Source organism: Leptonychotes weddellii, chromosome 8 (genome assembly GCF_054177405.1).
Source record: "Leptonychotes weddellii isolate Sample4059 chromosome 8, ASM5417740v2, whole genome shotgun sequence".
NCBI lineage: Eukaryota > Metazoa > Chordata > Mammalia > Carnivora > Phocidae > Leptonychotes > Leptonychotes weddellii.
The window spans coordinates 102226801-102248988 of record NC_138376.1 but is presented as its reverse complement, the minus strand read 5'-3'; the positions used below and the strand labels follow the sequence as shown (position 1 = coordinate 102248988).

The following is a 22188-nucleotide window of genomic DNA, read 5'->3' as shown; positions in this document are numbered from 1 at the left end:
AAATGAGCTGCAAGGTTGTGGGGGGAGGGGATGAAAGAGATACAAGGGAGAAAGAAGGGGTTGCCTTTTCCTTTGTTATTTTCACTTGATAATATAAGAATTGAGTACTTGAGTAATTCAAAAATAAATAAGAAATTCAAAGAAAAAGAGAAGTCTCCTTTTTTAAAAATACTTGATGCATTTTGTAATAAAATTCTAAATATTCATAAGTGGAATTTCAGGTAAATAACTATTTCTGAAATACGTAGAACAACTTAACCCCTGCATTTGTATTAGTTCTTTGAATATAGTTCCCTTTACAAAGAAATAACTTAATATAATGAAACTATGTATAAAAGTATTTCAGATACATACTTCCTGTACTCTTTACTCTTTTAAATAAGTCAAAAATTATTACCGATATTTTAAAATAAGTCAGAAAATCATTACTGATTTTTTGATTACCAAGTTGAAGGCGGGGGAAATAATAATACATATTTAATATCAGTGGACTGGGTACATTGAAATAGTCATTCAAATAGACAATGTGCACATCCCTGTAGACTCGCGGGGTATCAGGCCCTATGTCAAAAGCAAACCAGGCAGCCCATTGGAAAAATATTGGAGAGTCTCCCTTGCTTTTCTATCACTGCTTTTATTAGGTTTTCATGGGAATTTGCATTCATACAGAAACGGAATGTACTTGCTGCCATCCTTAAGGATGTTTTTTGGTGCTTCTTTAGCAGCTCTAAAATTCCTGAATCTCCTGAAATGGTTTTCATTGTATATCAATCAAAAATGCATTTTACAAGCAGTAATCACACTCTACAAAGAAAATCCTACATTTTGGGCTAATCCTTACCTTCCTTTCTTTTCTCCTCCTTTCCTCTCCTTGTCCCTTTTCCTCTAGATTGAAATGTAAAAATCCAGGGCAATAAGCATAACCCCACCATACACAAATGTGAGGAAAGACTGGAGAGGCACTGATCATTGGATGGGGGCAATGATATGACTAAAACTTTATTGTTTATATGTTAGGCCATGTTGTACATATATTAACAAATTTAACACTCACAATTTTGTCTGTATGGAGAGATCCATATTATCAGAACCATCAATAGTAAACTAAGCAACAAAAGCAGTATCTTGGCAAAGGTGGGCAATCACAGGTTTTAGCCCTAAGCCACATCAGAAATAAGACAGAGAGAGAGTTACAATTACTTCATCTTCTTTCTCTAACTTCACCCCCCTTTAAATTTCATCCTCTGGTTGGCATACAGATCTCAGCCTTAGCATGAAAACAATCAGCCCATCCTTACACCAGAGAAAGGACAGAAATTGCTCTCTTCAGCTCTGATCTTGGCAATGTGGTGGAATTTTCTAATCTGATTTATTCTTTTAATGCCTCATCATCTTAATGAAGAAAAGTCTTGAATGAATTTTTCAAAGTTTAAATTCATGCTTCTTCATATACTATATAAATGATAAATGAAATAAACGTTAGCTTGGCTTTTTCTGGTGGATCAAGAGAACAAGATTGAGATTACTGGCCAATTTATTAGTTCCATTTGATGCTGAGTCAGGGAGCTTGAAAAGTCACAGCCACATTTTAGTTGACCAATTGGGGAGATTTTATAAGAGTAAAACTTTGTTGTTCTTAAGAAGAGTTTCAGTCTTCTAGTGCCAATAGCTCTCTCGGGTCCTAATGCAATCTGTTGTTGGAAGTCTTTTTTGGGATTTATGAACACGTAGTTAGCAGTAAAATCTACCAGACACTAGTGCTCAAGTTCTCATGTCACTGTAACTCCAGCAAGGTGTCTTTCCAAAAGAAAACAACAGGTCACAGTGACCTGTGTTGGCCATCCTTAGGGGAGGAGTTTGTAAAGCTCACCTGCAGTAGAGGGAGATACAAAGGCCTTGGTCTCAGTGTAGCCTCGCTTCCTTGCAGTGGGTTTCCATAGCTGGCTGGTGATCTCTCCAACCAGAAATGAACACGCACTCTGCCTTTCCCTAGAAGCTTTCCACTCAGCTAACCTCCATATCCCAACTGTACCCCACTGCAGCCTGCATGGCCTCACCCTCCCTGCTGACTTGACCTCCCATCATATCACAGGAAAGGAAGCATTGAGCAGAATCTCTACCACCCTTGAGGTTTTACCTCCTTGACACACCCTCCCTGAGACATTGAGTTTGGGGCATTTCCAACTTCAGAAAGGAAAGCGAAATCACATGTTCATTTTGGTATTGTGAATCTGCTCAAAAATAGGGGGTCTGGAATAGCTGTATGCTAAAAAATACCGGTCAAAACCACGATGAGACTTTTTTTAAAAAATAAGAGGTTATGCCAAGTTCTGGCTCCTCTTGTCTCCCAGCTGCTGTCTCACAGACCCCTGCACTATTCTAAGGGCCGGAAAGGCTTCTATACACAGGCTCATTTGTGGTCAACGTAAAGTAGACTGTAGCCTTGTACCCACTCTCTTTGCTTTGTTAAAAATAACATTAATACACGTTCATTGTAGAAAATTTGGAAAATACAGAAAAGCATAAAGGAAATAAAAATGACCCACCACTCCACTCACTTTTTTAGCTGCAGAACTAAAAGCAAACATGGAAATCAAAAGAGCAGATAACTGTACCCAACATCTTCTGGTTCCTTTTTACATTGTTCATGTCCAAATATTTATTTAGCCAAGGACCAGTACACACATGGCAGCAGAATGACTAAGCAAAAGAACAGCTTTCAAATCCCAGTATCTTAGAGGCAGAATAGGCAACCTGAAATCCTACCTCATGGTACCTCTGAGGGAGCGTAAGCAAGAGTCAGGTCACTGCTTCCAGGAAGGCCTTTCGGGATAGTTGGCTTCACTCTATGAATTTCTGTTTGCCAGGAACTTCTACTTACATGATGTACTTCCTACCCATGGGTCCTAAGCAGAACTCTGGAGCAACACAGAATGTTTAACTTCCTTTTGTGTTATTTTAACAATCAACCATTCAATCTTCCTAAATTTCTTATTTCAAGAGTAAACTATTCTGGACATCCTATTCTGGATGAGCTCTACTTTGTTCAAATCATGATGTCCAGAACTGAATAAAGAACCCTAATTTTGCTGAATAACATGGGGGATGTCATGTCAATGTCGGTGATACTGACACTGAAAATCTACTAATAATCAAAATACAGTTAAAACACATTTTCTAAAAAAAAAAAAAAACACATTTTCTAATTATAACAATAGTTTAATTTCATTCAGACTCACTGGGCATACCTTACACCAAAGATGTTTGCAGCAACATTGGCTGCAATCACCCTATTCCACCAGCCCTAGAAGGACACCTTAAGCAATTTTTGTGCCTTTACATATGCTATGATGATTATTTGATGTGTCAACTTGGTTAAGTTGTGGTGCTCGGTTGTTTGGTCAAACACCAGTCTAGATGTTGCTATGAAAATATTTGTTATATGTAATTAACATTTAAATCAGTAGACTTTGAGTAAAGCACTGATGCTGCATAATGTGAGTGAGCTCCACGCAGTCAGTTGAAAGCCTTAAGAAAAGAGACTGAAGTCCTAGATGAAGCAATTCTGCCTCCAGTCTGCCTTTGTACCAAGAGACTACATCAACTCTTGCCAGAATTTCTAGTCTTCCAGCCTGCTTTACAAATTTTGGATTGACCAACCCCATAATTGTATAAGGCAGTTCTTTACAATAAATCTCTTCTCTTTCCGTCTCTCTCTCTCTATCTCTGTCTCTCTTCATCTTATTGGTTCTATTTCTCTGATGGACTAATACATCTCATTTAATATTCTTCCTTTCTTCCTTTCCTTCCCTTCTCTACTATTCCTTACTTTCTTTTCCTGTGCTTGACATACTTAGTCAAACATGGACCCTTAGCTCAACTTGCTTTTTGTTCACTAGACAAATATCTTCACCTCTATATATGAATCATGGTTTTCTTGGCCCCATCTCCAAGCAGTTATTTTTGTCATTTCCACCTAATGAGATGCCTCAGTACTTGCTGCCTTATGAACCACAGTTCTTCTTCCCTCAAAACATTGACTAGAATCTCCTTTGCAGAAAGCCTTATGATCTAAACTCTTGTGGCTCTGGTCACTGACACCTCTAGCAACTCCCCTAAAACACATACCTCTGTTATATGCCTACTTTATTCTAGAAACTTTTTTATGTGCTTTTCATTGTTGTTATTTTTTCCATGTTCTTTTCTTTTGGTTTCATCTGAGTTTTCTTTGATAGATAGATGATAGATAGATAGATAGATAGATAGATAGATAGATAGATAGATGATTGATTTTTTTCATGGAGCCTAACATGGGGCTTGAACTCAGGACCCTGAGATCAGGACCTGAGCTAAAATCAAGAGTTGGCTGCTCAATCGACTGAGTCACCCAGGTGCCCCTCTTTCCCATTTATATTAAAAGCTCTTTAAGGATATGAAACATGTCTGACTTTTTAGTCTTGCCTAGAACTGTGTTCAGCATACAGAGGCTCCTTAATAAATATCCTTCACTATAACTTATTCAAATAACTTGAGACTTTCTGGCATGGATGAAGGAGAGAGCTAGACACAAAATTAGTTAGAACTTCCATAAAACTAAGCCCCGTTTGGATCATGTTTTAAGACCGCTGAGAGAGTTCAGCTATTGCTATTTATCAAGCTTCTTTTAAGACCAATTTCCTGAGGGTCCATTGTTAAACTTTTCTAAGTCCTACCAGTACACACATGCTGAGAAGATTATATGCAATGATGCAGTGCTTCTCAAACTTTAACGTGCATAAAACTCACCTAAAGAGCTTGTTAAAATGCAGATTCTGATTGAGAATGTCTGGGTTGCACCTGAAACGCTGCATCTGTAACAACCTCTCAGGTGATGCTGATGCTGCTGGCCTATGGTCCACATTTTGATTAACATGGGTCTAATAGAGAGGACCTAGGCACAAAGTCAGAGCTAAGCCCAAATTACGACTCCCTCACTTACTAGCTCTGGGAAATGCCTAAAACAATGGAATATTGGTAAGATTAAATAAGCAGGTGCATATGAAAGCACCTAGAATAATGTCTGGAATTTAATAGCTGTTCAGTAATCTTGATTTCTTTCCCACTATGTGAATGACTATCCCCATCAATTGTTATGTCTCTCCTGTCTCATTTTAACTTTGTCAGTTTATAATGGTGGTATTTTTTTCTCCAAACATCTTTAGTTTTTTAAAAAACCTATTTAAATTATTTTTGGTTTTTAATAATCTTTATCTTTGTAAAATAAGAAACTATTTCTGGGCTCCATTCATTTTCATTGGCATACCACATATCATTGTGTGGGCTTTGAAGTCAAACAGACCTGATTATTCAAATTGTTATACAAGTTACTTCATCTCTGTAAATGTTATTTTTCTCATTTTAAAAATGAGGATAATAGTAATCCAGACCACAGACATATGGAAAGGATTAAGTGAAAGCATGTAAGAAAGTTAATCAGGGTTTGATTCATAGTAAGCACTTAGACACTTCTTGAGCTTTAATGATAAGGGTGGCAAAACTACAGAGGAGACTTAATTCACAGACTTGACAGTTCTTCTCTGTCGAAGTCAGGAACAGGAAGAGTGGGACTCAGAGACCTATGATGGGGACATTTGAGTAGATGAGCCTGAGAATCTTGAACACCTAGGGTTCACTGAATCCACTGACTGGCAGAAGTTCCTTCCCCCTTGCAAGAAGACAGCAGCCTTCCCTTTCCTGTAAAGGCCTTACCTGAGGCAGTTGCCTTGCAAGATGATGCTTTATCTTCCTCAAGATCTACTTTTCATCCTGTATTGTCTACAGGCCAAACAATAGTGTCAAGTCTCAGCAGAGCCCAAATGGGGTCCTCCTTGCTTTGGGAGAAGATAACTTACACATCAAAAAGTTGCTAAATCTGGCAAAAATATAAAAGCAAGAACCAGGAAACTATGTATGAGGGTGGTCTTTAAGGGTATAGGACAAGAAGTGGTAGAATATAAAGGGCAGTAGATTGTAAGGTGGTCAGAAACATTTATTGACAAAGTAGCACTCTCCCATGACTAGAGGTTCAATGTTGTATCAGTCTGCTATTGCCACAACAACCACATAATTACAGTGATGTGCCACAATAAACATCTATTTCTCACTTTGCTGAGGTTTGGCTGATAGAGTCTGGGCTTGGCTAGGCCTGCTCCAAGCTGTGGATTGACTCCAGATCTGCAACTCATGTCTTTCATCTTCCTTGGAACAATGGTTATTCAAGGCATGGTCTTCTTGAGGCTAAAGATAGGAGTTCAGAAGACCAGTCCAATTGTGCATCCATATTTTAAGTTTCTGCTGCCATCATGTTCAATAACCTCCCAATAGCTAAACCAAGTCATGTAGCCAAGCACAACATTCTAAGTATCTGAAAGAAAAAAAATTTTTCATTATTTGCATATGGCATAATTGCCTACCTAGAAAACAAAGAATATATAGATAAAAATATTAGAATAGTAAGAAACTGTAGCAAGGTAGCTAAATAAAAGATCAGTGTACAAAGAGAATTGCATTATTATTTGTTATAAAATATTATTATAAAAAATAATGTATGAAGGATACCATTTATAGTTGAAACAAAAAGGAAAAGGTACAAAGACACAAATCTAACAAAAGATGCACAGGACAAGTGTGGAGAAAATGTTGAAGCTTTTTGAAAGATACTAAAGAAGATTTAAATATTTAAAAATATATCTCACATTCAAGGGTAGGAAGACCCAAAATCATAAGGATATAAATTATCTCCAACAAAATTCTAAATTCAATTTAAAAATGCTAAATAGTTATTTCAGTAATTTGACAAATAATTCTAAAATTTGTATAGAAGAGCAAAAATCCAAGAGGAATGAAAACATTAAAGAAAATGATCAAAAATAATGGGAGAAGAAATATTCCTACCAGATATCAAGATCTATTATAAAGCTAAATTAATTAACACACTATAGCATTAGAACAGAGATAGATAAATCTATCCATTGAATAGAATGAGGAGCTCAGATTAAGACTCATACTAAGAACTAGGACAATTCATCATCCATACTTAAAAAAAAATTAAATCTTTCAATTATATCTCCTCACAAAATGATAATTCCAGTAGATTAGACTGAAATGTAGAAGACAAAACTTTAAATTTTAGAAGACAGTATAAGAAGAGATCATTACAGGGGTGCCTGGGTGGTTCAGTCAGCTACCGGTCTGCCTTTGGCTTAGATCATGATCTTAGGGTCCTGGGGTGTAGCCCCACCTCTGGCTCCCTGCTCAGCGGGGAGTTTGCTTTTCCCTCTCCCTCTCTCTCTGCCCCGCCCCCAGCTCATGCTTTCTCTCTCTCTCTCTCTCAAATGGATAAATAAAATCTTTAAAAAAAAGAGAGAGATCATTACAAACTTTAGATATGGAACACTTTTATGAAATAAGACAGAAAAAAACTATGAAAAAAGATTAACAAATTTGACTGCATTTAAATTATTTCCAAGGGTCAAGAAGGTTACCATGGCATGAATTCCTTCAGATAGTGAGTGCCAAGTGCTTTTCCACTGTGTGGTGGCATAGAAGTCCCAAGGCTTCTTCAGTGCCTAAAGAAGAGGTAGGGTTGAAAGAACATAATGGGGTGCACAAGCCACCACATGAGAGTTTTGCTAAATTTAGTCATAATTCATTTTTTAATGTAAAGATATCTACTTAGTTATTTTAGTAGTTATTATTTGATGATTCCAATATCATAAGTTGCTTGTAATTTCCACTAAAATTCACTGTGGTTAATTTTCTTATATGATTAGTGATCTTTGATTCTGATCTCTATTTGGCTTATCTTTACCCATAAAATTGAGGATGCTTACCTTTGGAGAAGAATTATGTTTGTTTCTATTAGAAGCAGGAAGGTACTACTGACCTTGGGCAATTTTATCTCCCTTGGAAAGTTCCTGGATTAATCCTAGAGTCTTTGATTTATTTCTCCCATTTCGCCCTTGGCCAAAGACAGTTTCCCAGCTATAGCTCTAATACAGGCATGTATATTTAAGGCAAAGTTACTTTTAAGTTTGTTTAATGATGCCTTTTTCAGCACATATTTTTGTGTTTTTGTTTCCAGGTGGCAAGTTTTTCTGTATTTCCTGCAAGTCCGGAAGTCCAATTAAAATATGTTTTATGTAGATCTCAATTTTTTTCCCTCGGAGAGCCCTTCACAGTGTCTGGTCAGCCAGACTGACTGAAGCCAAAACCTTGGGTACATAATTTTGGACAGAGCCTGGCAGTGGAAGGTTGGCTGTTCTCAAGCTATAGCAATATCTTACCTTGCTGCCAGCTCTGCATTGCTCTTTTCCACCATAGTCTCTTCAGTATAGAATGTTTAAAGGATCTTGCAAATGCTCCAAGATAAAGAAGTATGAAAGATTGCCAGCCAGTGGCTTTCTAACTCTTCACCTGAAACCGTAGTTCTTTCTCTGCTGTTTTTTTTATTCTAAAAGCAAAAAGAAAATGAGCGTAGTCATCATAACTGTGCCTTGATCTAATTAAATTATATCACAAGGTAAGAACAGAGAGTAAGCTGACTACAGGGCTAATGTGAAGCAATTAAGAATTTAGTTAGCAAATTCTAAAATAGTTTACAATTCTGTTTTCACTTTGCTATTCTGGCCTATAGCCAGATAGAAAAGTGAAAGCCATTTTGCTATTCAAATGCAAGTATAGCTCATCTCAATTTTAAATCACATATTGAACAACATCATTAGACCGCTATCATTTTCCTGCTTTGCTCTAGTTCTAAAAATATGATACACTGTCTGCTTCTCTTCTATTATGTATAACCCATAACAAATAAAGCTTTAGAATTTGTAGTCAGAAAAACACAATCTATCATGATACTTTTTATGTTTCCTTTCACTATGAACCAAATTGTGCATTTAAAATTCTGGCTACATTTAAGATCCTAAAGGCACGTTAGCTACAATCCAACATTTTCTTTCCCTCTGGTGTCAGTTGAAAGCATACTTTCCAAGCTCTTATTCACTCATCTAGCAATGACTTCCCTTGTAGGATTTCCAGTTATATTTTGTTAGTAGCCTTAATAAAGCAAAGAAAAGAATACAGTGAATAATATAATCGGATCAGAATTTTTAAAAACTGCATATTTCATACTTTCCCCAAAAATGTTATCCACAACACTTCCCCAGCTTTGAGTTAAGTTATGAAGTGCTGATAATTCTACCTTTCAATATATTTATTTTTCTTAAAAAGGTGAGGCAATAAGTTCATGCTTTAAAAAAATTACTCTGCTTTAATCAACCTCCTACATAAAGGAAATGAGCAAACTGGACAAACTGTGTATTTCAGGAAAGGGAAACCTGCCAAGATAGTAAAGAATTATTGGGACAGAACGTAAGAAAATATAGGAGCCTGGGAAGGTGAGCCTGAGATTTGAGGCCATTTTTCCTCTGGGAACATTTCTGATTCTAGATGGGGCAGTTGTGAGGCTAAGCTACGCTTTCAGCAAACTAGCAGGAGCAGGGATCAAAGATTGTGGTCAGAACCTGTCAAAGGAGTGGAGTCCTGGTGATTATTCTTGCTTTTGCTTGTCCATACCTTAAGGGTGAACAAGAAGCAAAAAAACCTCCACAGTGGCTGAAATATAGCTGTAGGCCATGAAATCCTTAAAATTGGACTGAGTTAATCCCAGGTTGGTCAGTACTGCCCAGGCACCTGGTAAAAGCAAATGTAGATCCTCTCTGGAGGAAGATAACACCACCATAAGCCTCAAGATGTTTCTTTATTCAATTTTGCACAATTTCTGGTAAACAATGAAAAATAAGTCACATTAGGAGAAAATAACACATTCAAGGAAATCAGCAGAAATAAAAGCAAGAAACAGATCCAGAAGGTCTCCAAATACTGGTAGTATATGGAGATATAACGGTAAAATAACTCTGCATTCTATGATCAAAGAAATAACAGACAAGATTAAAAATTAGAACTGAAAGTTATAAAGAAAAGACTAAATGGAAATTCTGCAATTTAAATCACATTTACCAAGATTAAGAAATCAATGTTTAGGTATTACAGAAGATTTGACCCAGCAAAGACAGAATTAGTAGCTACAAAAAAAGAAAAAAATATCTGGAAGAAAGCAGAGAGCAAAAGAAGAAAAATACAGAGAAGTGGATATAAGATTTAGAAGATGCAGTGGGAATTCTAATATGGAAGTATTTGAAACATCAGACATAGAAGAAAGAGACAATGTAGACAGAAAAAATATTTGAAGAGATAGTTGTTGATGAAATGTATTGAACTACAGATTTAAGAATCCCTAAAAGCTCTAAGCAGCATTAAAACATTCCATACATAGGTATATCATAGCAAACCCATTGAATCCCAACTGCCCTCAAAAAAACAAGAGAAATAGGACAGTCATCAAAGGACAACAATTGGACAGAGAGCCATCTTCTCAACAGATGAAAAGTAAAAACGATGGAATCACGTAATATATTTACGGGCCTGAGAATAATAACCGCTAACTTAAAATTTTATACCCAACAAAAGTATTCTTCAAGGATGAAGGAAAAGTAAATATTTTTCAGACAAACAAAAACTGAGAGCACCTGTACTGACAGATAATCATCAGGCAGCAGGAAAATAAATTCAGATGAAAGTTTGGGATGCAGGAAGAAAGAGAAAGCAATAGAAAGGACAAATATGTGGGTAAATCTCAATGAATATTGACTATATATAACAATGATAATGTGTAATTAAAACAGTGAGTTATTGGTGCAAGGATACATTAGAGCAATGAATTAGAATGGGAATCACATAAACAGACCTATGCATATATAGACTATTGAGTTATTAAAAAGTTAGCTCTATAGAGCAGTGGGAGTAAAATGTACTGGGATAATTGGATATCAATAGTTTTTAAAATGGAAGCTATCCTTTACTTCATATATACACAAAAAATAAATTCCAAGTAGATTTAGATCTAAATGTGAAAAGCAAATAATAACAAACACTCCAGAAGATACTTGAAGAGAATATCTTCATGACCTTGGAGTAAGAAAAAACTTTTCAGAAGGCAGAAAATGGCACTAACCATAAAGGAAAAGATTGACAAAATGGACTACATTAAAATCAACAATCTCCATTTATCAAAAGACACTAGTAAATAAAAACTTAAACAAAAGACATGATGAAGAGAGTAAAGAAGTGAGTCACATACTGAGTGATAGTATATGCAATACGTGTACCTGACAGAAGGTTCACATACTGAATCTAAAAGAAGATGCCTAAAGATCAATAAGAAAAAAGAAATCCCAATAGAAAAATGGGCAAGAGATTTGCATAGGCACTTCAAAGAAGAGAAAATCCAAAGAGGTTAATAAACATATGATAAAGGACTCAATTGCGTTAGTGATCTGGAAAATGCAAATAAAACCAAAATGAATAAACCCCACACAACCACCTGAACTGTTAAAACGGAAACAACTGGCCATCACAAGTGTTGGTGAGGAGGTGGAGCAAAGGGGACTCTCATAATCTGATGATTGGAGTATAAATTGGTAACCTCTTGGAAAACTTACTGGCATTAATTACTGAAGTTCAATTTACATATAATCTGTTGACTCAATAATTCCACCCCTATGTAGATATCCAATGGAAATGAGCACATGTGCACCAAGAGACATGCTTAGGAATGTTATAGTAGTGTTGTTGCTAATAATAACCCCAAACTGGTAGCAACCCAAAAGTCCATCAAAAGTAGAATAGATCAACAAGTTCTGGTACATCCATTCAATTCTTATGAATTGCATGAATACACAACTGCAAACAACACTGTGGATAAAGCTTCAAATATAACGTGGAATGAAAGACTGCGGACTAAAAGAATGCCTACCATATGATTCCTTTCTTATGAATTTCAAAAAAAAATCGGACACTACATTATGGTATTAAGTGATTCATATGTATGTGATGTAACTATAGAGATAGGCATGAATGTGATTATCATAAAAATTAAGGAAGTGGAAAAAAATTATGGTAGTGGAAATTTGGAGAAAGAGGAAGTAAGAGATACTGGGGTACACAAGGAGTACTTTTGGGTCTTAGCAATTTTTTATTTATTCCTAGATCATGATTACAGGATGCACACTTTGTAATAGATCACAGAACTTAACAATTTTGTTCTATATCTCTTTTCTGTATGTGTGTTTATATTTCACAATAAAAATGTTAAAAACTAAACCAACCCAAAGTAAATAAGATACATTTTAGCCTGAGAGTCAAATTTTTGTAAGGATCACCTTTTGTTATTTTTCTCTTCAGACTGTAAATAGTAGAAAATGATGCATCAAGTGTGGAATATTTCATCTTGAAGGAAAAGGGCTGTACCATGTGTATGTAACAGAAGTTCACACACTGGTTTTGTTTTGTTTTGCTTTTGTTTTTAGCAGTTCATAAAGAGATTGAGTAGCATTATGTTGTGACCAGAAATGTTTTCTTGAAGGAGAATATTTTTTTCTCTTCCTTCTCTTTTCATACTTAGAGAATACATAGTGAAGAAAAAAACAAACTACCGCAAAAGATACATTGTTATACAAAAGCAACTGAAATTCAGTATAAGAATATGTTGACCTCTCCCTTTTCCTTTGTTGATTCTTCGTTCATTTTAGCAAACTGCTTTTGAGTTTGTACGTTGTCTCTAGTTTTCCCTTTTCTTTTAACAGTTTCTTCAAATTACAAGTACCCCCAAACACCCTTAATTAAATGCCTTTAATTATAAGTTGAAATGTATGTTTTCTCATTTTCTACTACTTTAAAATTTCCTAACAGTGATGACCTCACTGCTATTCTGAAGTTCAAAACCGCATGCATAGCTACTAATCCATCATGGATTTGTGCCAACTGTCACTTCTATCCTTAGTGCTCAAGAGCACTGGTGAGATTGTGATCATTAGAACCCCCTGAGGATGAGAATCTTACACTTTCATGCATGTCCTCTGCCCAAACTGCTTTTGCTCAAACCCAAGGCTGTGTTTTCAATTACTCTAAAGATGGAGTCAGCTTTATTGTATTGGTAGGGCAGCTCTATGCAGGCTCCCTTTCCTGGACTATAGACATCTTGATGACTTTATGAATAAAACTTCTGTTTGAGTCAAAAATAATTCCATGGAAGAAAGTCTGTGGGATCCGACACCTATTAAATAATGTGTTAAATTAACACCCCAACCTTTCACAACACCCAATTAATCACTAAATCCTGCTCATTGTTTTTCCTGAAAGAACTCAAGCCACCATCATTTCTTGCTCAAATTACTGCAAACGTTTTCTTGCTGGTCTCCCTGACTCTAATCTTGATCCCTCTTTAGTGATCGTGCTGAAAGGCAAGGATATCCTCTTACCATCCTGTTTAAAGTTCCTTCCTTCCAGAGTTTCCAGTGTTCTCAGAATAAACTTCAAATTCATTAGTAAGACCCTTCCTACTCAGGCCTCAGATGACATGAAGACGCTCTATGCTCCAGCATTTTGAATTAGTTGCCCAAGATGTGTCATGTTCTCTCCTCTCTCTGCGCCTGTGTACTATTCCTCCACCCAAAACCCCACTTCCACACCTTCCTTCTTCCTTGGGAACTTCACATGGTTAATGGCTATTTTCTACTTGGCCTGTCAGTCTCAGGTTAGATACCACTTTTTTCTGTGTCTCCTTCTCTAAATACCCAAGTCTGGATTATATGCCACCCACCATGTATTTTCATAAGATTCTATACTTAGCCCCATAGCTTTCTTATCACTTTGAATTAATTGCTCTTCTCGTTTTCTGCCTAAACCACAAGTCAATAAGCCTCAGAGGGCAGGGGCTGTGTCTGCAATGTGGCTAAGACCGATGGCTAGCACCGTGCTGGCACAGACTGGCTACGCTTCTGAAGACCAATAATAATAACCGAATACTGTACCATTGTTCACTATTAAATCGTAGTCACTGAAACTCTGAGTGGAAGAATGGTGAGAACAGGATATGTATGTAACAATTTCAGGATGGACTGAAACGATGAAACCATATCCCATTAACAGATGGGAAAATATTATAATGATTTGCTGAAGATGTGCTTCAAGTACCTTGCCAAAATTTGAGAATATCATACCAATAAGATTAGCTCCAAAATTGGAAGCCATACTTTTCAAATCCCAAACCAGAATAGATGGTCTGACAAATGATTCTTATGATTTATCAATCTATCCTCATAAAAATTTAAAATGTTTAAGAATAAATCATATTTAATTTAACACTGAACGAATTGCCTTCCTTAAAAATAATTAAATTTCTTGGGAGTATAACTATGCTGAAAATCCAAACTGTATGATTGCTGCATCTTTAAGTATATAAATTTAGTGTGTTTTTGATGAGAAAAGGCAAACTGACTTAAGCCATGAGGAAATTTACATAATGAACTTCATAGGCAGAGCAAGTGATAGAATTGACTAATCCAGACTCTGTCTCCATTTCTCTGCTGTGCCTTTAGCTGTGCACCCTCCGCAGCTGGACTGCATCCTCCAATTGGGAACCATATGGCCATAGAGCAGCTCTAGGCCTCTAATTTTTACACCACAACGTAGAAGAGACTTTTTTCCCAGGAGAGCTCAGCAATATTCCTTCGTGTCTTAGGTGCCCAAACTGCTAACATGTCACATGTGAAATAATTGCTATGGCCTTGTTGGTTTAGCCCTGGGTTCCTAAACCTGTTACTGTGGCAACGATAATGGGATTATCTTAGACGAGACATGAACTTTCTTCTAACTTATTGCACTGCCCAGAAGAAAGGTGTACACATAGCTGAAAATCAGGACGTTCTAAGGAAGGAGAAATGGGACAATGGATGCTGAGAAACCAACAAACAATTTCCACTACAGTAAAGAACAGCATTTCTGTTTCAAACGTTTTATAGCTGTTTTTCAATTATGCCAAATACAGAAGATATCTAGAGTAAATATTTATATTGTACAGACTTTTAGTGGAATTCAAATTGAGCTTATACCTAGTTCCAAAACATAAAGGACCACATTTTAGCACATGGTGTATATTAATCTGAATAATACATTCAAAGGCTCACCATTAGAGGCAAATGCTCAAATGTAAAAAGTTCCTCAAAGCCAAAAACTATAGCCATTTAAAAATATTTTCTGACTGGTTAAAAATGGTTTGCTTGGAAGTATTATGAATAAAATATGTGTACTTAGAAAATAAGTGTGCAATTCCCAAACTGTGGAATTTACAGTCAAAGAATTGGAATAGACATCTATATTGTTTTGTTTTGTTTTGTTTTGTTTTTAGACATCTATATTGTTAAGTGGATTCAGCCTTTTGTTTCTTAAGTAAAGTAAAAAATACATATGCAAAAATCTGTTTATACATCTTGTTTAGAAAATGCACTTAAGTTATATATTTCACTTTTCTGGCTTCCTCAAAGAAATCATAACCCAAATTTGACAATATGAGCAATACAAGGCAAAGTAAACTATATATACAACTCCTTTCTAAGTTGAAACTGCCTCAAAGCAAAAAACAAAAGATTTGTTTCATTGTGGGCCTGAGTTGGCTATGCTATAGCAGATCCAGCTTGCGCCCATGCCCCCAAGACCATAACTTCGTGCCTTTTCCCACGCAGGAAATTTCATAATATGGGTAACATACAAATTAGAAACACAGAAGTAATTTTAAATCCATCTTTACTTTTGCCATCAATTCATTATTTATATTTAGAATATCCTCAGTTTGTTTAAAGTGTGCTTTAAATTTTTATCAACAAAAATTAAACAAAGTTTAATACAGTTTGTGCCACGAGATTTGGTTAAAAAATTCAAACTCTCCCTTTAAATAAGGTTAAGGTTAGATTTTCCTATCTAGATTGAACCAGAGTAAACACTAACTATATTTTTCTTATGTTCAATCTAGGATCCTATGTAGAGATCATTATTAAGTGGATAAAAATGAATATAGCACAAAACAGGCCCTGAAGAATTTTTCATATAGTAAATTGCATTTAAAAGGAAATGTTATATGTCAGTATACATCTATATACATATTTCTTTTAAATTCTGAACATGGGAAAATTTCTGTGTGTGTGTGCACGTGTGTGTAGGAAATAGAAAGAGACCGTTGTTACGAGAACTTCAGTAAAAGCAAAACTTATTGTCATTTTCCTATTTTTACACGTATATAGTTGACGAAAGCCATCCATTATAAGAAGGAGACATGACTCACAAATCATTTAAAAGCTGTGGAACCTCACACCTTCTCTTAGTGGCTCTACACTGCACTTTTTGCTAAGGTTGCTGTGGTTACCAGAGCCTTGTTTTTCTAGGATTGAAAATATTTTGTTACTGAAAAGCGTATCCTATTATTTACATAAATATAAATAAATTATATTTATCGTGTAATTTAGATAAAGAGAGCTTAGGTCAAAATCAAAATAAAAGACAGGATATTTGCCCTTAAAGCAATGTCTCTTTGAAAAGCCCCGAAGTATTTATAGAACAGCCCTCAAGACACTGTTCTGGCCTTGACTTCATCACTCCCTTCTTGTGAGTCTTCAGCACTGTTTTTCCAATTTCCAACTTTCTAATTTATGCCTCCTGCGTAAGAAAGTAGATTCTATAAAGCTCTTCAAATTGCTAAGAAATGAGGGATAAATGCAATAAACACAAAACAATAAGAAAGATAGTCTGTCACAATAAAAGGCCACATTTTTAAAAATCCGTTTTTGCTAAGCTATCCCAGACTACAAAAAAAGATGCACATCTCCCCAATTCATCTGATAAAGACAGCATAAATTTGTTGCCAAACTTTTATTGCCAAATATGTTCCTAAACACATCTCAAAATGGTATTTGCCACTTATCATATATTGATATGGAAAATATATCATACCTTAAACTCAAAATTTTCCCTGCCTGGACCTGACCCTTCCCTCCCTCCACTCACCTGAATCTTCGTTCTATATGCTTAGACCACATCAAACCTCTAAGGGCAGTTCTGGCCTTGAGTATTTAGTCAGAAAGAAGCTATTTTTTAGGGACTCGACCTCATGTCACTAGTTTAGTCTGGTGCATTGGCCCTCGTTCTAAGATTTGAATTTGGCTGTTTCTTGTGCCTCCTTTGAAAAGGAGGTCTGACCCTGAGCCTCTTTTCATAACTAAAGTCCCATAACTGCTGACACTAATTCTGAGGATGACTGCCTCTGACTCTCCTTCCAAGTGGGACACCTGGATGCTGACTTGTCTGAACCTGTTGATGTCAGAACTACTATTGTTTCCACTCTGCTGGACTGGACGGTCGCTTGGAATATAGGATTGGTTCTGTCTCTTCACCATCTGACCAATCCCCACAACAGTTTTGGTTCTGGGTATTAGTCCTTCCAAGTCTGACTCCTTTGGTCTACTTTTAACCAAGCAGTGCCTGACAACGACAGACCTCCCCACCCTTAAGTGCTAATCTTTGTATGTGTTCCCAATAACAAAGTGCTAAAAAAAAAAAAAAAAGAACACTAATGTGACACTTCTCTCTATAGGTCAGCTTTCCCATGGAGACACACATACGCGCACACACACACACACACAGATGAACACATATATAGACACACACAAAAAACCACTAGATGACAATCTCTACTTAGAATTACATGATTTTGACAATATCTAAGGCAGGTTTTTGCACCCAGCAGCCCTTGGTAAATGTTCCTTGAGATTGAGAAACTAGATGCCCAATTTCAGTCATGGCCCCGCTTACTGCTTCCCACTGTACTTTCTAATGATTCAAGTGATTTTCACTACAAAGTCTTCTATTCCTATTATACGTTTTTCTCCTCTGTTTTCAAAAGTGAGGTTTCTGGATAAAGTTCTCTTCCAAATCTTGACACCCTTCTTGGCTTACTTGTTAAAACCAAAGTGCCTTAACAGTCATGTAGTTAATACAAAATTGTTAAAACAACCATGTTTTATCCAGCGTGCCTATTCCCAGATACAGTTGAATACATACCAACTAATATCAGTAGCGTCTGTCTTCAGATTATAGGCACATTGTTTTTTAATATAAATATCAACATAAAGAAATCTCTTACTACATTATTCAGAGGACTCCACAAAAATATATTTTAGGACAATTGGAAGATAGGAGAGGATTAATATTGGTATATACAAGGCAATGTTTCTATTTGAAATATTGCAGTATCATTTGGAGGGGAGGCCTGCGAAATTCTATGTTACTTGATCAATATGGGCAGTGATATAGTTTTTCAAACTGCAGTTTTGTCTGGCTTTCAGCATCATTTAGCTGTAAATTTAACTCACCACCTCTCTGAAGCAAATGCTACCCACCATTACCCAATCGCCTATGTGTATACTTTCACCCATCAATACCTGCTTATTGACACCAACCTATCATATCTTACCAACACTTGCTTCCTGAGCAGCTCCCAAATCCCCATTTCACACAACCATCTTCCTATTTTGTCCTTTTTCAACTGTTTACTTTTTGCCAAGCCTTCAATTCCCTTTCTCTTAGGTCTTTATGCTACCCTCCTCCCACTGAAAAATCCCATTTCTCATGGTTGGGAGAGGAAAGACAAAGGCAATTTGGCTTTGAAGCATTTAAGTAGATTCCTTGCTTTAAAGACTTAACCAAATGAAGATCTATTGCCTTTACTCAAAGCAAAAAATCATTCCAGATTTATATGAATTAAAGTTACATGTCTACCAAAAGATGTTTAATTTTGACTTTGTCTTAACTTGGTTGTTAAGCAATTATGAAGAATAGAGAATAATAATATCAAACTAAAAAGGTCATTATGAGGATTAAATGAGATTTTATTTGTTAATGTGCTTATGCTCTGATCAAGTTAATGTATTAGTTTGATTTAATCATGCTTTTGTGTAACAATCAGACTCTTGTCTCAGGACAGAATGGTACAAGCTTAAAATCATTTACATAATTCTGGCCCAACATTTGTAAATACATTTAATCAGAATGTAGTTTCCATATAAAACAGTCATCCACTGGCCTAGGAACTAGCTTCATGCCACATTCAAAAAAAATTAATCATAATTATAAATAAACACTATTGTTTTAATGTAATATGTGTCAGTAAAATAAACCAATTAATGGATCAAATTAACATTTTCCAGATAGATGTTGGGGTAGTACCCTTCTTAGTCATGTGTTTCTTACCATAAGATGAACTCTGTGATGGAGTTAATTACCTTCTTTATTTGAATTGGCTATCATTTTCCAAATAAGAAAACCAAGAGTAATGATAGCAAAACTAGAACTAATAAGACAGCTTTCAGTAAGGTAATCAGCTAAATTATTGGTATTAAGTAAATAGCTTTTGTAAATGTTTCTTAGCAACAGTCAGTTCAAAAATAAAGTGTTTACAAAAAGATCCTGTTCAAAGTGCCAGCCACAAAAATTTAAAAACAAAGCAAACAACCCAACAAAAACTTCCAGGCCAAATTTAACAACAAAAATGAAGGAGAAGGAAGAAAAGACGGGGGATCAGGAATAGGAGGAAGATGAGGAGGAGAAAGCATGGAAAATGTTTTTTTAAAGAATTAATCCTTGGGGCGCCTGGGTGGCTCAGTTGGTTAAGCGTCTGCCTTTGGCTCAGGTCATGATCCCAGGGTTCTGGGATGGAGCCCCGCATCGGGCTCCTTGCTCAGTGGGGAGTCTGCTTCTCCCTCTCCCTCTGCCTGCCTGTCTGCCTACTTGTGCTCTCTCTCTCTGTCAAATAAATAAAATCCTTAAAAAAAAAAAAAAGAATTAATCCTTAAATTACACATGTAAAGGAAGAAATTTTATAAAAGGCATAATAAAGAGGAAATCATCTTACCAGCTATCAAAACACACTATAAGGCCACATTAATTAAAACTGGTGATACAGAAATAGACAAATAATAGAATAAAATGATGATGGTAGTTAATTCTATGCTTATATGAGAGGTTAGTATATTAAAAAGGTAACATTTCAAATTCCAGAAGAAAATGGACTATTCAATAAATGATGTTATTAAAACAACTCTCCATTTAGGAGAAAAAGAAATTGCAAAGAATATTTTCCAGATGGATTAAATATCCAAACCTAAATATTAAAAGTAATAAATAATGGAATATAATACAGTAAAATTATTTCTATGATCTCCCTAATCAAGACACAAAATCCCAAAATCATCGTGCGGAGAAATGAGAGATTTTTAAAATTCTTTAAACTATTCTCTTAAACAGACTAACATGGCAGATGTTTCCTTAAGATGTACACTATATTGTTAGTTTTTTTTTTAAAGATTTTATTTATTTATTTATTTGAGAGAGAGAGAATGAGAGACAGAGAGCACGAGAGGGAAGAGGGTCAGAGGGAGAAGCAGACCCCCTGCTGAGCAGGGAGCCCAATGTGGGACTCGATCCCGGGACTCCAGGATCACGACCTGAGCCGAAGGCAGTCGCTTAACCAACTGAGCCACCCAGGCGCCCTATATTGTTAGTTTTATCACCAAAAATTAGACATAACATATACATGGTATATTCATAACATAGGATATTGTGCTGTCATTAAAAGAGTAAAGTAGGTGTTGAAATATTTATAGAACAATGTCCATATTATATTGTTGAAAAAGAGCAGAAAATTACAAAATATGTCTTAATATGATCCCATTTCTATGAGAAAAGCAAATACATGCACATTTATATATGCCCAGAAAATTTTAGAAAAATATATATTAACCAAATTAGCAACTTGGTTACCACTAGTAATTAAAACTGGAAGAACAGTAAGGAGTTTTCATTTTACACTTTCCATACTTCTCAATTGCTTTAATGTGTTTTCTCAATACAAGCGTGTGTTATTTGTGTAATTTTCTTTAAATAGACTTCATTTTTTAGAGTAGTTTTAGATTTCCAGATGTAGAGTAATTTTAGTTCTAGTAGTTTTCAATTTTCCAGTAGTTTTAGATTGTGGATATGGTACACAGTTCCAACAATCCTGCCCCCAGTTTCCCTTTGCATACATTAGTATGGCATGTTTACCACAATTAATGAACCAATATTGATACATTATTATTAAATAAATACATAGTTTATTCAAATTTCTTTAGTTTTATCTAATGCCCTTTTTGTGTTCCTGGGTCCCATCCAGATGTCATATTACATTTAATTGCCATGTCTCCTTATTTCTGACAATATCTCAGACTTTCTTTCTTTTTTTTTTTTTTATGACTTTGACAGTTTTGAAGAGTGCTGGTCATGTAGTTGTAGGATGCCCCTCTACTGGAAATCATTTGATTTTTTTTCTCATGAGAAGACTGGGGTTTGGAAGAGTAAGATCGCAAAGGTTAAGTGTTATTTTCAACACATCATGTCAACGGTAAATACTATTAAATTGATTTATGACAATTGATGTTGACCTTGATCACCTGGTTGAAGTAGCCAGGTTTCTCCACTGTAAAGTTCTCCACTGTATAAAGTTCTCTCCATCCCCTCGTTCACACTGTACTCTTCGGAAGGAAGTCAATATGCAGAGACTGCACTTAAGAAGTATAGATTTATTTTCCCCCCACCTTGAGGTCAGGGCACCTACATAAATTATTTGGAATTCTTCCAACAGGAGATTTGTCTCTTCTCCCACATTTATTAATTTATTCAATTATTTATTTATATAATTATGGATTCACAGGTGTTTATTGTATACTCTGTGTTATAACTAATACTGCTTCATTTATTTTATTACTCCAATTGTCCCAATTTTGGACACTGGGAGCTCTTTCAGTTGGCTCCTATACTTCTTGGACATACTTTTAACAGTTGTGTTTTATTTTGTTTTTTGTTTGTTTGTTTGTTTGTTTGTTTTGAGTAGTTCTTTACTGTTTGGCACCACAAGATGTTCCAGGTTGATCCTGTCTTGTATATTTCCTTCCCCAGCCCCAGAGTCAATCATTTCACCAGGGAGTCCCAGTTCCTTCTATTGGAAGAATGGTATTAGAAACCAACATCTGGGCACTAGGTCTGCTCTTCACTACTGGGATTTTGCTTCTAGGTCTCCTCAGCTGACAGAGCAAATAAATATGAATATATACACTAACCCATGTATATACAAATACCTATAAATATTTCTATGTGCAACCATTCATATCC

General features: G+C 35.8%; 1 long non-coding RNA gene across 1 annotated transcript; it reads right to left on the bottom strand.

Annotated features, from left to right (window-relative positions):
• Nucleotides 1-6023: 6023 nt before the first annotated feature.
• Nucleotides 6024-9241, bottom strand: LOC115943262 (uncharacterized). The gene is made up of 3 exons (XR_004077861.2): nt 8325-9241; nt 7524-7607; nt 6024-6403 (listed from the first exon to the last, which is right to left on the bottom strand). It is a non-coding gene; the product is annotated as an uncharacterized LOC115943262 (long non-coding RNA).
• Nucleotides 9242-22188: the final 12947 nt, after the last annotated feature.